We start from the raw sequence: 13,740 nt of genomic DNA on the forward strand, positions 1-13,740 counted from the left end.
TGAGGTGGGCTCTCTTTTTAAATAAAGACTATGTCCTAAATACTTTTTATGTGAAAGGAGGTGGAAAGTGTTTGTCTTGCCATGTTTTGTATTTGAATGAACCTATCTGAAGTGGCTATGCCATGTATGTTTAATCGAATTCGGGTCCCAGTAGGGCCGCAAACCCTGCTCGGACTAGTGTACACCCCGTAGATCGTGTGCTATCTCTTTGGAGTTGGCCGGTCTAGTGACTTGGTTCGTGGCCACGTTCCTTGTCATGTATGTTCAGATATGGTGATGGTGAATGTGGATGGAAAATAGTTGGCCAACCGAACTTGTGAAATAAATGTTTTGTGTACTTGGGTTCTTTTAATTAAAACCCTCAAGGTCACTTGATTATGGCTTGACAAACTATGTTTTGGCATGTGTTCACTGAGTGCATCAAGTACTCAGCCCTGCATATTATTTTTCTTAATGTGCAGATTGAGCGGCGATGGGCGTGGAGGATGTTGAGCAGAGTCCATGGATTGTTTTGTCATGGTTAATAATTGTTGGATTTGTCGTGTCTTCATACTCGGCATTTTCCGTGTCTTGAATGCTTCCGCTAGGAGTCCTTTTCTTTAGAATTGTTTATTCGTGGAGAGTCTAACACGTTTGAAAATTGTTTATTTTCTATTCTTTAATTACTTAGAGTTGGTATTATTGTTAGGGTAATAGTATGACGTTTTTAAAGTTAATTCAGTTATTAAGATTTTGGTCAAATGTGTATGTTTTTCCCCTTTCTTCCCCGCTTCTTTAATCCTCCCCTAGTCACGATCAACCGTGCTTTCTATCCGTAGAAAATGCGGGCATGACAGAGTGGTATCAGAGCCACCTTCTTTCCGCTCTGGACCCAAGTGTCTTCTTTCTTTCTTGATCTAGATTAGTATCCCTAGAAAAAAAAAATTAAAAAAAATAATAATTTAAAAGTGTCAAAGGCTCAACATCCGACCATCGCGTTCAACCTGAAAAGAGGTAACCAAAATTTTTTTAAGTGATTTTGAGGTAAATATTTTGGGAATGGAAATGATTAGTTGTGCATGATGGAATTATTGGCGGGAAAAAAAAAATTTATGTTGTGGAAACTTGTGAAAATTTTTGGAAATATTTGAACTTTAAGTGAAAGCATGCTAGTTCTTTTCCTATTGAGATTTTGAGGAACATGATGTTGCTATGTGTTGAGACGTCTGGTGATAATTGTTTGTGTATGCTCGATTATGTGGCCTTTACATGATGATTTGAGTCATGACTCGTAGGTACTGAAGTACGATATTATGAATTCTTTGTGTGATTGCGGACTGTTTTGGATGAACGTTAGACTTTACATCATCGATTCTAATTGTATGTAGCAACTCAATTATTGCTTCTCCGAGCAAATTAAATGAACGTGGAACAACGAACCACAGTAAATCTCTAATACCGAAAGGATAAAAAGAAAAATAATAAGTATAAATGTTCGGAAAGTGTGAATGGAAGTTTGAGTGATGATAGTTGGTGTTACATGCGCATACGTAGCTTGATTTTGTATACGTATTCTATAATCGTTATATATGAAAGGTTGGGTGAGAAGTCTTGATACGATAATGTAGTGATAAATAATTGGAGCGACCATATTAATCTATGCGTTTTGAATCAGAGTGCCACCGAGACGTGGACGTAGACCTGGGCGTGGACGTGGAGAGGAGGACCCTGTGGACCCTCAGAATGTCGAGGGAGAGCAACTACCACCACCACCACCGCCTCCACCGCCACCTCCACCCCCGCCTCAACCCAAACAATACATTGATACCTTTTTGAGGCAAAAACCCCCACATTTTGATGGACTGGGAGAGCCGTCTAAGGCAGAGACCTGGATACGCACCCTCGAGCGCATATTTGATTTTATGGAGTGCACCGACAAGGAACGCCTCGCTTGTGTGACTTTGCAATTAACGGGGCCCGCAGATTTTTGATGGGATACCAAGCTAAGGACCATGAACCCTGAACGCCGTGAAGCGCTTACTTGGGAGATATTCAAGGAAGAGGTGTACAATAAGTACGTTCCCATGAGCTATAGGCGAGCAAAGGTAGTTGAATTCCATACTTTGAAGCAAGGGAATATGACGGTGACAGAGTACGACCGTGCACTGTGTGAAATTACTCGATATGCTCCCGAGTTGGTGGATACAGATGAGAAAATGGCAGAAAAGTTTCGTGCTGGTCTCAAGCACGAAATAAGAGTAGCAGTGGCAAGTCGCAGAGGACTTTCATATTCTGAGACTTTGGATTGTGCATTAGATGTGGAAGAAGCGTTGCCTAAGGAGATGATAGTAGCAAATACTACACCAGTGCCACTTCAACAACATAATTTCAGAGATAAGAGGAAGTGGGATGGAGATCGGACTCCATATGATAACAAGAGGCTGCAACCCATCAGAAACCCACCGCAGTATGGAGGTAGGCAGAGTGCTCCCTATCAGAGGGGTGACTTCCGGCCTAGAGCCCCCAGTGTGCTAAGTGCTTTAAGAACCATTTTGGGGAGTGCAGAGAAAAGAGCAATAAATGCTACACTTGTGGTAGAAATGGCCACTTCTCAAGAGAATGCCCGAGTAAGATTATGGGGATGGGAGCAGGACAGAACAATCAAGGGTTCCGTCCGCAAGTGCGGGCACTGCAAGCCGAGCCGAGGGGATACTTACCCGCACCACAGCAGCAGCAGCAACGTCGTCAAGGACTTCCCACTCAAGCAAGGGCATATGCTTTAAAAGGGAAACAACCGGCGAACCAGCAAGGGAATCAAGAGCGAGGAAACTTGGCATGTATGGGCACGCTCCTCGACATGCCTATTGTTGTTTTGTTTGATACGGGTGCATCACATTCTTTTATATCAGCATCATGTGTGAATACTTTAGAACTGCCTATCAATAGAACTGAACAGAGAATGAGTGTGACTTCACCCGTAGGAGGAACTATAGATATATCACAAACTTGCTCGAATGTAGAATTTACTATGGGAGAACTTAAGCTAGTTGCACATAAATTACAAGTTATATCGATGGGAAGTGTAGATATAATTTTGGGAATGGATTGGTTGGCCGAGAATCATGTTACCATTCGCTGCAAAGAGAGAGAGATCTCTTTTCAAAACCCGTGAAAGGAGTCAACTACATTTTATGGGATTTCTACGAATCGACGCAAGTCCATAATTTCTGCACTTCAAGCGACGACTATGATAAGGAAGGGATGCCCAGCGTATCTCGTCTATCTAAATGGAGAGGAGAAGAAAGAAAGAAGCATAGAGGATGTGGCAGTAGTGAATGAATTTCCAGATGTTTTTCCCAACGCCTTGCCAGGACCACCACCCGATAGACAGTTGGAGTTTACAATTGATTTGGAGCCAGGATCAGCACCGATATCTAAGGCACCGTACCGTATGGCGCCTAAGGAATTGGAAGAACTTAAGATACAACTACAAGAGTTGCTAGACTTGGGTTTCATTAGACCCAGTGTGTCGCCGTGGGGAGCACCAGTGTTGTTCGTGAAGAAGAAGGATGGATCATTGAGGATGTGTATAGATTATCGAGAGTTGAACAAGTTGACACTCAAGAACAAGTATCCACTGCCGAGGATAGATGATTTGTTTGATCAACTCCGTGGAGCTGGAGTATTCTCGAAAATGGATTTGAGATCGGGATACCATCAACTGAGAGTCCGACGAGAAGATGTACCCAAGACGGCTTTCCGAACTAGATATGGCCATTATGAGTTTATAGTGATGCCTTTCGAATTGACAAATGCGCCGGCCGTATTTATGGACCTTATGAATCGTGTGTTCCATCCATACTTGGACAAGTTCGTCTTAGTCTTCATAGACGATGTCCTTATCTACTCAAAGAACGAACAGGAACATGAAAAACATTTGAGGACTACCTTGGAGACGTTAAGGGCCGAGAAACTCTACTCTAAGTTCAGTAAGTGTGAGTTTTGGCTCAAAGAAGTGAATTTCCTTGGGCACATAGTGAGTGCAGATGGAATTCGAGTAGATCCTGCAAAGGTGGAAGCTGTACAGAAATGGAAATCACCAACCACACCTAACGAAATTCGGAGTTTCCTAGGACTGGCGGGATATTATCGGAGATTCATCGAGGGATTCTCTAAGATAGCAAGGCCAATGACGCAACAACTAAAGAAGGGGGTCAAAGTGAATTGGACGCCGGAGTGTGAGACTAGTTTCTAGTTACTAAAAGAGAAGTTGACCACCGCACCAATTCTCGCTGTGCCAGAACCAGACACTAACTACGTGGTGTATACCGATGCATCAAAAGTTGGACTCGGATGTGTACTTATGCAGAATGGGAAAGTGATTGCGTATGCATCAAGGCAGTTGCGGCCGCATGAGTTGAATTATCCGACGCATGACTTGGAGTTGGCAGCAGTTGTACATCCTTTGAAGATTTGGAGACACCATCTTTATGGAGTTCGATGTGAGATATATACCGACCATAAAAGCCTCAAGTACTTCTTTGAACAAAAGGATTTGAACATGCGGCAGCGTAGATGGCTTGAGTTGGTGAAGGACTATGATTGCAGTATAAACTATCACCCAGGAAAGGCGAATGTAGTGGCTGATGCCTTAAGTAGAAAGTCTCAACCTCAGTTGGCCACTTTTCTCACGAACGAAGAGAACTTGATACACGAGTTCAGTAAAATGCGATTGGAGGTAGTGAGAGCACCCGAGACAGTGGAAGGAATGATCGCCACCTTGGTAATGGAACCCGACCTAAGGGTTAGAATCGTGGAAGCTCAAAGACGCGATACTTTACTTGAGAAAATCCGTTCGGAAGTGAGGACAGGGGAGCAAGAATATTTTCACGAGGAAGCGGATAATGCCCTCACATTCAAGGGCAGGTTGTGCGTGACTAGAGACGAAGGGCTTAGGAATGAAATCATGAGGGAAGCACACGAAACACCATATAATGCGCACCCGGGGAGTACCAAGATGTATCGAGATATGAAGAGACAGTTTTGGTGGAATGGCATGAAAAAGCATGTAGCGGCGTTTGTGGAGAGGTGTCTAGTATGTCAGCAAGTGAAAGCCATACATCAACGACCTTATGGGAGACTACAACCACTTGAGATACCGGAGTGGAAATGGGAGCACATTGCAATGGATTTCGTGACAGGATTACCGAGATCCCAATGAGGAAACACTGTTATTTGGGTGATTATTGATCGTCTCACAAAATCTGCTCACTTTGTGCCGATTCGTGATACCTATGGAGCCAATAAGTTGTCTAAGATGTATGTGAAAGAGATTATACGTCTACATGGAGTGCCAGTTACTATTACATGTGATCGTGATGCGAAGTTTACCTCTAGATTTTGGATGAGCCTACAACGAGAGTTAGGCACTAAGTTGAATTTCAGCACTGCATTCCACCCGCAGACTGATGGGCAATCAGAGAGGACGATACAGACTTTGGAGGATATGTTGAGAGCCGTAGTGCTAGATCGAGGAGTAGGTTGGGAGGAAGTGTTGCCACTAATAGAGTTCGCTCACAACAATAGCTATCAGGCGACTATTAACATGGCCCCGTATGAGGCATTGTATGGGAAGAAGTGTAGATCACCACTTTACTGGGATGAAGTGGGTGAGAGAAGAGTTCTTGGACCAGACACAGTGGAAGAAATGATTGAGATTGTTCGACAAATTCGTGAGAGGATCAAGGAAGCTCAGGATCGACAAAAATCATATGCTGATGTTCGAAGAACCGATCTCCAATTTGAGGCAGGAGATAAAGTTTTTCTGAAGGTAGCCCCGTCAAAAAGAATAACTCGGTTCGGTGTGAAAGGCAAGTTGAGACCACGATTTATTGGACCTTATGAGATTCTTGACAGAGTGGGTACCGTAGCGTATAGATTGGCGCTACCACCAAGCTTTGGGAAAGTACACAACGTTTTCCATGTGTCACAATTGAGAAAGTATGTGTTCGACCCTAACCACATAATTCATCAAGAGGAGATGATGATTTTGAATCCGAATTTGAGTTACGAGGAGAAGCCTGAAGCCATTCTGGATAGGAAAGTGCAAGAGTTGAGAAACAAGTCTATTGCCTCGGTGAAGGCTCTATGGAGGAATCACGGTGTTGAGGAAGATACGTGGGAATTGGAAGACAAGATGAGGGAGAAGTACCCAGAGTTGTTTGAATGGTCTAAGCAAATTTCGGGACGAAATTTTTGTTAAGATGGGTAGATTGTAACGCCCGCCTTTTTCCTTTCTTTTTGGGGTATTTTTTTTAAGCGTCCTTGTTTTGTTTCAACAATCTATGAATATGTTTTATCGAAAGATCGACGAATGTTTTGAATCGTGTTGTTGATTAATTGTGTGGTGTAAATTGTCGACGAGATTGACGCGAGAATCGTCGATGGGAAAATTTCGGCGTTCGTTTACAATGTACTTGGAATAACACCAAAGTACTAAAATAATAAAACACCACAATTTAATCAATGTACTAAAATAATAAAATACCACAATTTAATCAATGTACTAAAATAATAAAACACCACAATTTAATCAATGTACTAAAATTATATATATTTGGGCCTATCATCTTTGTCTTTTTTTTTACCCCATTTATTCTTATTCAATTGGGCTACTTTTAATATAGCCATTATTTCCTTAATTCAATTTTTTTCAGCAGAGATTTTCTTCCTCCCCTCAACTCACGTTGAAACCGCCCCACTCTTCTCACCCCTAAATCTCTCCCGTATCTTTAACAACCATTCCTCTATATTACTCCCAACACCAGCTCATATATTCAAAATCGGAGGAAAGTAACATAGAGAAATCTTCTACGTTCCAATTGCTCGATCAAACTAAAGGTATTATCCCTTCAAATTCAATTCTGCGAGTACAAAATCGCAATTTACTGACTCCTGCCACAATTCTTGCTTGACATCACAGTTTGAGGATAAAAATAATACAAAACTGCCGTGAATTCAATTCCTTCTGCTGCTAGGCAATTTCTCCTCTCCAAAGGTATATCAATTTCTTTTGCAATAACCTAGATTTCATGCATCTCATAAGCTCTGTAACCAATCTAACAATATGGTAATCAAAACAAAATAGAATAAAGATTGAACCTTTAACGAACCGGTTTGGAATCGGAGGCGTCGGGGCTGTTTCGGGGTAGATCGGGGCAACGGAGTGGGAGAGACTGACCGACGACGCTGCTGACAGCAGCGGCGTCGTGTCTCCCGGCAGCGACGACAGCGTCTCCCGGAGGGGACGGAGCAGCGGCGTATGACAGAGGCAGTGGCGGTGGACGAATCGATGGCGGGGATAGCTCAGTTGGGAGTGACGGTCGCCGGTGTGGGGAGCGCCGGGAAAATGGGAGGAACTGCCCGATTTCGGGCGAAGAAGAATTAGAGAGAGATAGGGAGAGAGAAGGAGTAAAAGGGCGTGAAGAAGATGATGTACTATGCTGAGCTTTTGTGTTGTTTTTAAAATGGAATTGGGCCTTTTGCTTGGTTAAAAGAATCGGGCCTCACGATTAAATTGAGGTCTTGATTTAGTTTTTGGGTTTTGTTGGGAGTCACTAATTAAGTTTGGAGAAATAAGGGCGGGGTGATATAATTAAGTCTCGGGCTTTTAATTGAATTGTTGGGTCAATAATAAAATTTAATCGTGGGGAAATATTTAATTAGCTCCCGAATAATTTGAAGTACGAATAATTTCATCTTAAATCCGAAATAAATATTTTTTAAGGAAATGAAGGCGAGAATTTAATTATACGCTTAAATAAATTTTGGGAACTTATTCCGACATCGTGGTGGAAATGCGAGGAGCCAACGGAGGAATGCGGCCGCTGAATATTCGAAAATCGAGAAACGAGACAAACGACTTTAATTAGGGTGCATGCATCTTATTCATTTACTTGATTCATTGTGTTGATTTATGTGTTATTTAAAATGCTAAAGGTGATTCCTTGCAAGCGGGACGTGATATCGAGGGAAAGGAAATTAATTGTGGAGTTAAGCATTTGAGGTGGGCTCTCTTTTTAAATAAGGACTATGTCCTAAATACTTTTTATGTGAAAGGAGGTGGAAAGTGTTTGTCTTGCCATGTTTTGTATTTGAATGAACCTATCTGAAGTGGCTATGCCATGTATGTTTAATCGAATTCGGGTCCCAGTATGGCTGCAAACCCTGCTCGGACTAGTGTACACCCCGTAGATCCTGTGCTATCTCTTTGGAGTTGGTCGGTCTAGTGACTTGGTTCGTGGCCACGTTCCTTGTCATGTATGTTCAGATATGGTGATGGTGAATGTGGATGAAAAATGGTTGGCCGACCGAACTTGTGAAATAAATGTTTTGTGTACTTGGGTTCTTTTAATTAAAACCCCCAAGGTCACTTGATTATGGCTTGACAAACTATGTTTTGGCATGTGTTCACTGAGTGCATCAAGTACTCAGCCCTGCATATTGTTTTTCTTAATGTGCAGATCGAGCGGCGATGGGCGTGGAGGATGTTGAGAAGAGTCCATGGATTGTTTTGTTATGGTTAATAATTGTTGGATTTGTCGTGTCTTCATACTCGGCATTTTCCGTGTCTTGAACGCTTCCGCTAGGAGTCCTTTTCTTTAGAATTGTTTATTCGTGGAGAGTCTAACTCGTTTGAAAATTGTTTATTTTCTATTCTTTAATTACTTAGAGTTGGCATTATTGTTAGGGTAATATTATGACGTTTTTAAAGTTAATTCAGTTATTAAGCTTTTGGTCAAATGTGTATGTTTTTCCCCTTTCTTCCCCGCTTCTTTAATCCTCCCCTAGTCACGATCAACCGTGCTTTCTATCCGTAGAAAATGCGGGCGTGACAGAAATACACTGAATAAATTCAACTAGACCAATTTAATAAATAATTGAAATGACTAGTTTTAAATTTAGCTAAAAATTATAAAATAGGTACTACTATATATATTTAGATAAAATCTTATTACCTTTTCTTACTTTAACAGGTTTTGAATGGGTGCATTTAATGGAGTGCATTTAAGGGTACCGTAATAGGTACAATATGACTTTACCATCCTTAACATAAATAATTTCGTTTTAATTGATGGTAATTTTTTCTTTCTCATAAAAATATACTAAATTTTTTAAAAATGAAACAGATTTTGATTCTTAGTAAAATACGAAGGAGATAGAAAAAAAAAAGTTATAATTGAAGTAAAGTTAGTGAAGAATACTTACTCCCTTCGCTCTATAGTACTCCATCTGTCTCTGAAAAGTACTTCCTTCGTTCCAACTAAGTTGAGTCAAAACTTTTGTGCATTGAGATTAAGGAATTACGTTAAAAATAGGAGAGAGGAATAAAGTAGTAGAGATAAAGAAAGAGTAAAGTAGGAGATGGAATAAAGTAAATGATTGGATGTTTTGTTTTTTGTCTAAAAGGAAAATGACTCAACTTAGTTGGGACATCCAAAAAATGAATATGTCTCAACTTAGTTGGGACGGAGGGAGTATGAACATTTGGTTCGGCATAGATTTTAATAAATAATTGGAAAAGCATGAGAGAGATAGAAAGAATTTTTTTAAAAGTATCGTTAGTGGAGAATGGGTCCCGCCTCATTAGAGAGAATAAATTCCAAAATTACAACGTTCATAATTTTCAGCGACGAAATTAAAATGAAAGAGTTCATACTTTTGAGGGACTGATGGAGTAGTAGAGTTATTTTTTTCATTTTGAACGTTTCATAGTGGTAGAATCATTTTCTTTTTTAGTAAAATGTACTCCCTCCGTCCCTAAAGAGTATGAACAATGGGTTCGGCACGGGTTTTAATAAATAAGGAAAAAAGTAAGAGAAAGAGAGATACTCCCGGGACGGGTTTTAATAAATGTTAAGAATAGTGGGTGGAAGAAAGTTAGTGGTTATATATATTAGTTTTAAATGATATGCGAGTGGAATGAGTTAGTGGAATGTGAGGCTTTTTTACCATTTATGGTAATTATGAACCGGGACTCCTATTCGCGGATGGACTAAAATGGAAAAACAGGATTCATATTCGCGGTCGGAGGGAGTAAAAGGTAGTGGAAATAATGTTAGTGGAGAATGAGGTCTATATTATTGTATTGGTATATGTTGTTAATGGTAATGGTATAATTTGTAAATAAAATGATGTGTTTGGGTAGTATGTTGTTCTAATTTTCCTAAATTAGAAAGTTCATACTTTTTAGGGACTGACGAAAAATGAAATAGTTCATACTCTTTGGGGATGAAAGGAGTAACACCTTTTCTCACTCTTACTTTTTCCACTTTCTTACTTTATTCTTTCTACTTTTTCCTCTCTTCTACTTTATTATCTTCTACTTTATTATCTTTTTGTTTTATACATTACACACTTTTGCTAAATCTTCGTGCCGAAAAGAAATGCCTCTACGGCTCCACTACTATAAAACGAAAGGAGTACTAAATTGTAGAGACAAGTTTTCAAAATTATAAAGTTCATAATTTAAAGAAACGGACTAAAAGCAAGTATTTCATACTCTTACATTCCACAAGAGTATGCACTTTCTATTTTTAGAAAGTATTTGCATCTCTAAAATTAGAAAGTGCATACTCTTAGTTTTTTTTAAGAAACGGACTAAAAGAAAGTATTTTCCACTCTTACCTAAAAGAAAGTATTTTCCACTCTTACCTTACACAAGAATATACACTTTCTAATTTTAGAAAGTATTTTCTCTCTATTGAGGTGGGCATCTTCTCAACTAACAATATTTCAACTATTTTTTTATATCTCTCTGTTACTTTATCAATTATACACTAAATTTGTGTCAACCAAGAGTGCATACTTTTGTGAGACAGAAAAGTATATAAAAAAAAGTGTATGAATTAAGTAAATGAGAGAGAGAAATGAAGAAATGTAAGAAAGATAACATAAATAAAATGAGAAAGGAGAGACAAATCAAATAAATGTACAAAAATTAACTGAAATAGTCTTAAAGAATAAATGGGGAATTTGACAAAACAAAACAAAAAATAAACGGGATTGTGTTTTTGTTAAGAAACCTGTGCTAATATTTAACATGACATGTAGTGTTGGTGTAGTAAGGATTAATATTTAAATTATAAAATTTGGTTAAATTTTGGTTTGTTTTATGAAGTTTAAAATTGAAATATTAAATTATGATTTTTTTATGTAAAATGTCAATACTCCCTTTGTCCACTATTTAAAGAACTATTTTGCCATTTTGCATTGTCCACGATTTATAGAATCATTTACTCTATTCCATTTTTTGTATGCGGACCCCTGATTCCACCAACTATTTACACTCATAATCCAATACAAAACTAATATTTTAAATGGGTTCCACATTCCACTCACCTTCTCCCTTTATTTTTCTTCACAAAGTCAAACAATTTCTTAAAACTCGTGCCGAGTAAAAAAGGTTCTTTAAATGGTGGACGGAAGGAGTAATGTTTAGAATTACTCCCTTCGTCCCACTTTAGGAGTTCCATATGAGTTCGACATGAGTTTTTTAAAATGTTAAGAAAAGTTGGTAAAAAAATAGTGGAATGTGAGTCCTACTTTTATATACTATTAGTTTTATAATAAAATATGAGTGGAAAAAAGTTAGTGGAATGTGTGGCCTTATCATTTATGGAACATTCCAACCGGGGTTCCTAAAGTGGAACAGAGGGAGTATATTTTTTCATTAAAATTAAGAAAAGAAAAAGAAATGAAATAAAAAATACTTATTTTAATTAAACATGTCATTTTGAATACTAGTATCATTTAAAGAAGAAATTTTGTACTCATGTTATTGTGACAATTGAGAAAAATTAAATTTAATAATTTCGTATTCCAATTTTAAACTTCATAGTACGAATCAAAATTTGACCAAACTTCATGATTTAAATGACTATTAATCCTAATAGTGATAAAATGAACTTTCAAATATGCAGTCAGCCGAGCGCCCCTCTTCATCACCACCACCTCCTCCTCGGTCTCCAATGTCGCCTCTTCCACCACTAGCAGCCACGGCAACCACATTACGTGGACCTGAATCAAACACAACAATACCAACGTAGACATCTCCGAACCAGCCTCGAGACCAAAATTGACCTTTTAAACAAGTTCAATAACCAAAATGAACTTGTTTTATTTTTTTGGAAATATAATAAACTATTAAATCCAAATCGTCTCTTACCCATATCATCGTATAAAATGGAGTAATAAAATATCGAAGAGCCAATAGTAACATTTTCATGAATATAATTTGTCCCGAAGTTAATATTTTTGTTAGCTACAATCAAAATGAAATGTTAGCCATTCCTTTTACAGATCATGCATTTATTGAGGAGCATAGAAAAAATGAAACAATAATGACATCAATTCAGTTTCTACTTTCTACTACTACAATTTTATGGACAAGCAAATAACACGAGCACCTGAGATTAGTTGCTCTTTTACTATTATTATTATTATTATCACTATTATTATTTTTTAGTGTATTAAATGGAAAAATAAATATAATAAAATGTGCTATTGATGAGGAGACGAAATAATATTAATTGATGTAATAATGAATAAAAGAATATTATAATTAAATGTGTATTCATGATTATTTGTACAGTAATTGTTAAAAATTCAAGTTTGACATTTTTATTGGGAAGTCAAAAGAAAAGTGGAAGAAGATACTACGTACATAATTGCAAAAAATTATAGATTAGTTAATAGAAATATTAAATATAAAAACACACCGTAATTGTAGAAATATAATACGGTTCATATACATGTCAATACTATCATCAATTTTGTGGATCGATCCTTTACGTAGAATCTTCATAAACAAATGTACTAACTATCTATATCAATATTTTCGACAGAGAATGCTTTTTAGATTTTTAGATATTGTAGTTTAGGGTCCAAATATAGAAGCATTTGTAAAAAATGGTCCCGTGAGAAGTCATTTGTAAAAGTGACAAGGACTTTTTAAAATACAAAAAGTAGTTTCACTTTTCATAAAAATTATAAAATTAATCCAAATTTTAAATAATATTACTCCCTCTGTCCCACAAAGTTTGTCTCAATTTGAACCGACACGAGTTTTAAGAAATTGTTTGACTTTGTATTAAATGGAGGTGTCATGTGTGTAATGGAATAAAGATCCCACGTTTAGGAGATTGAGGGTTATATTTAATATGAGTATATATCTATTTTTTTTATATATTTCAAGTGGGACAAACTTTATGGGACAGTAAAAAATAATAAAGTGGGACAAACTCTGTGGAAAGAGTGAGTACTACATGATAAAATAGCATGTACTTCACGTAAGAGTTGGTAATTTGTGAGAAATTATATTAATCTGTTGATTTTTTTTTCGCTGATACACTCCATATGTTTGGAGGAGTTTATGTTTTTCGAACATGTTCTAATTGTTTTTTATATTTATTAAAGTTCGTATCATTTTTATAATTTTTCATGAAAATGCTGGCCACTTTTTTTGTATTTATTCAGTTAGTTTGCGCCATTTTGAGAAGTTTCAGGAAAATTTAACTATTCATTTCGTACTTATTAAAGTTAACTGGAGTACATATAATGAACATATATAGTATTATAATTCTTCTAAATTTTAAATTCAATTGAATTACACTATAAATTAATTTTTTTATTAGTAAATTATTCTTTAACTACATTAAAGAAATATTATGAATATTCATATGATTTCTTGATTCGAAATAA

At 37.5% G+C, this 13,740-nt stretch overlaps 1 long non-coding RNA gene across 2 annotated transcripts; it reads left to right on the forward strand.

The window, feature by feature from the left end:
* Positions 1-6,637: 6,637 nt before the first annotated feature.
* LOC121796013 lies at positions 6,638-8,711 on the forward strand. Of its 2 annotated transcripts, XR_006049688.1 has the most exons (4): positions 6,638-6,879; positions 6,962-7,036; positions 7,978-8,044; positions 8,502-8,711. It is a non-coding gene; the product is annotated as an uncharacterized LOC121796013 (long non-coding RNA). The 2 variants fall into 2 exon arrangements; XR_006049687.1 differs by lacking the exons at positions 7,978-8,044; positions 8,502-8,711 and adding an exon at positions 7,134-7,272.
* The last annotated feature ends 5,029 nt before the right edge of the window (positions 8,712-13,740 follow it).

This window comes from Salvia splendens, chromosome 3, assembly GCF_004379255.2.
Source record: "Salvia splendens isolate huo1 chromosome 3, SspV2, whole genome shotgun sequence".
Taxonomy (NCBI): Eukaryota; Viridiplantae; Streptophyta; class Magnoliopsida; order Lamiales; family Lamiaceae; genus Salvia; species Salvia splendens.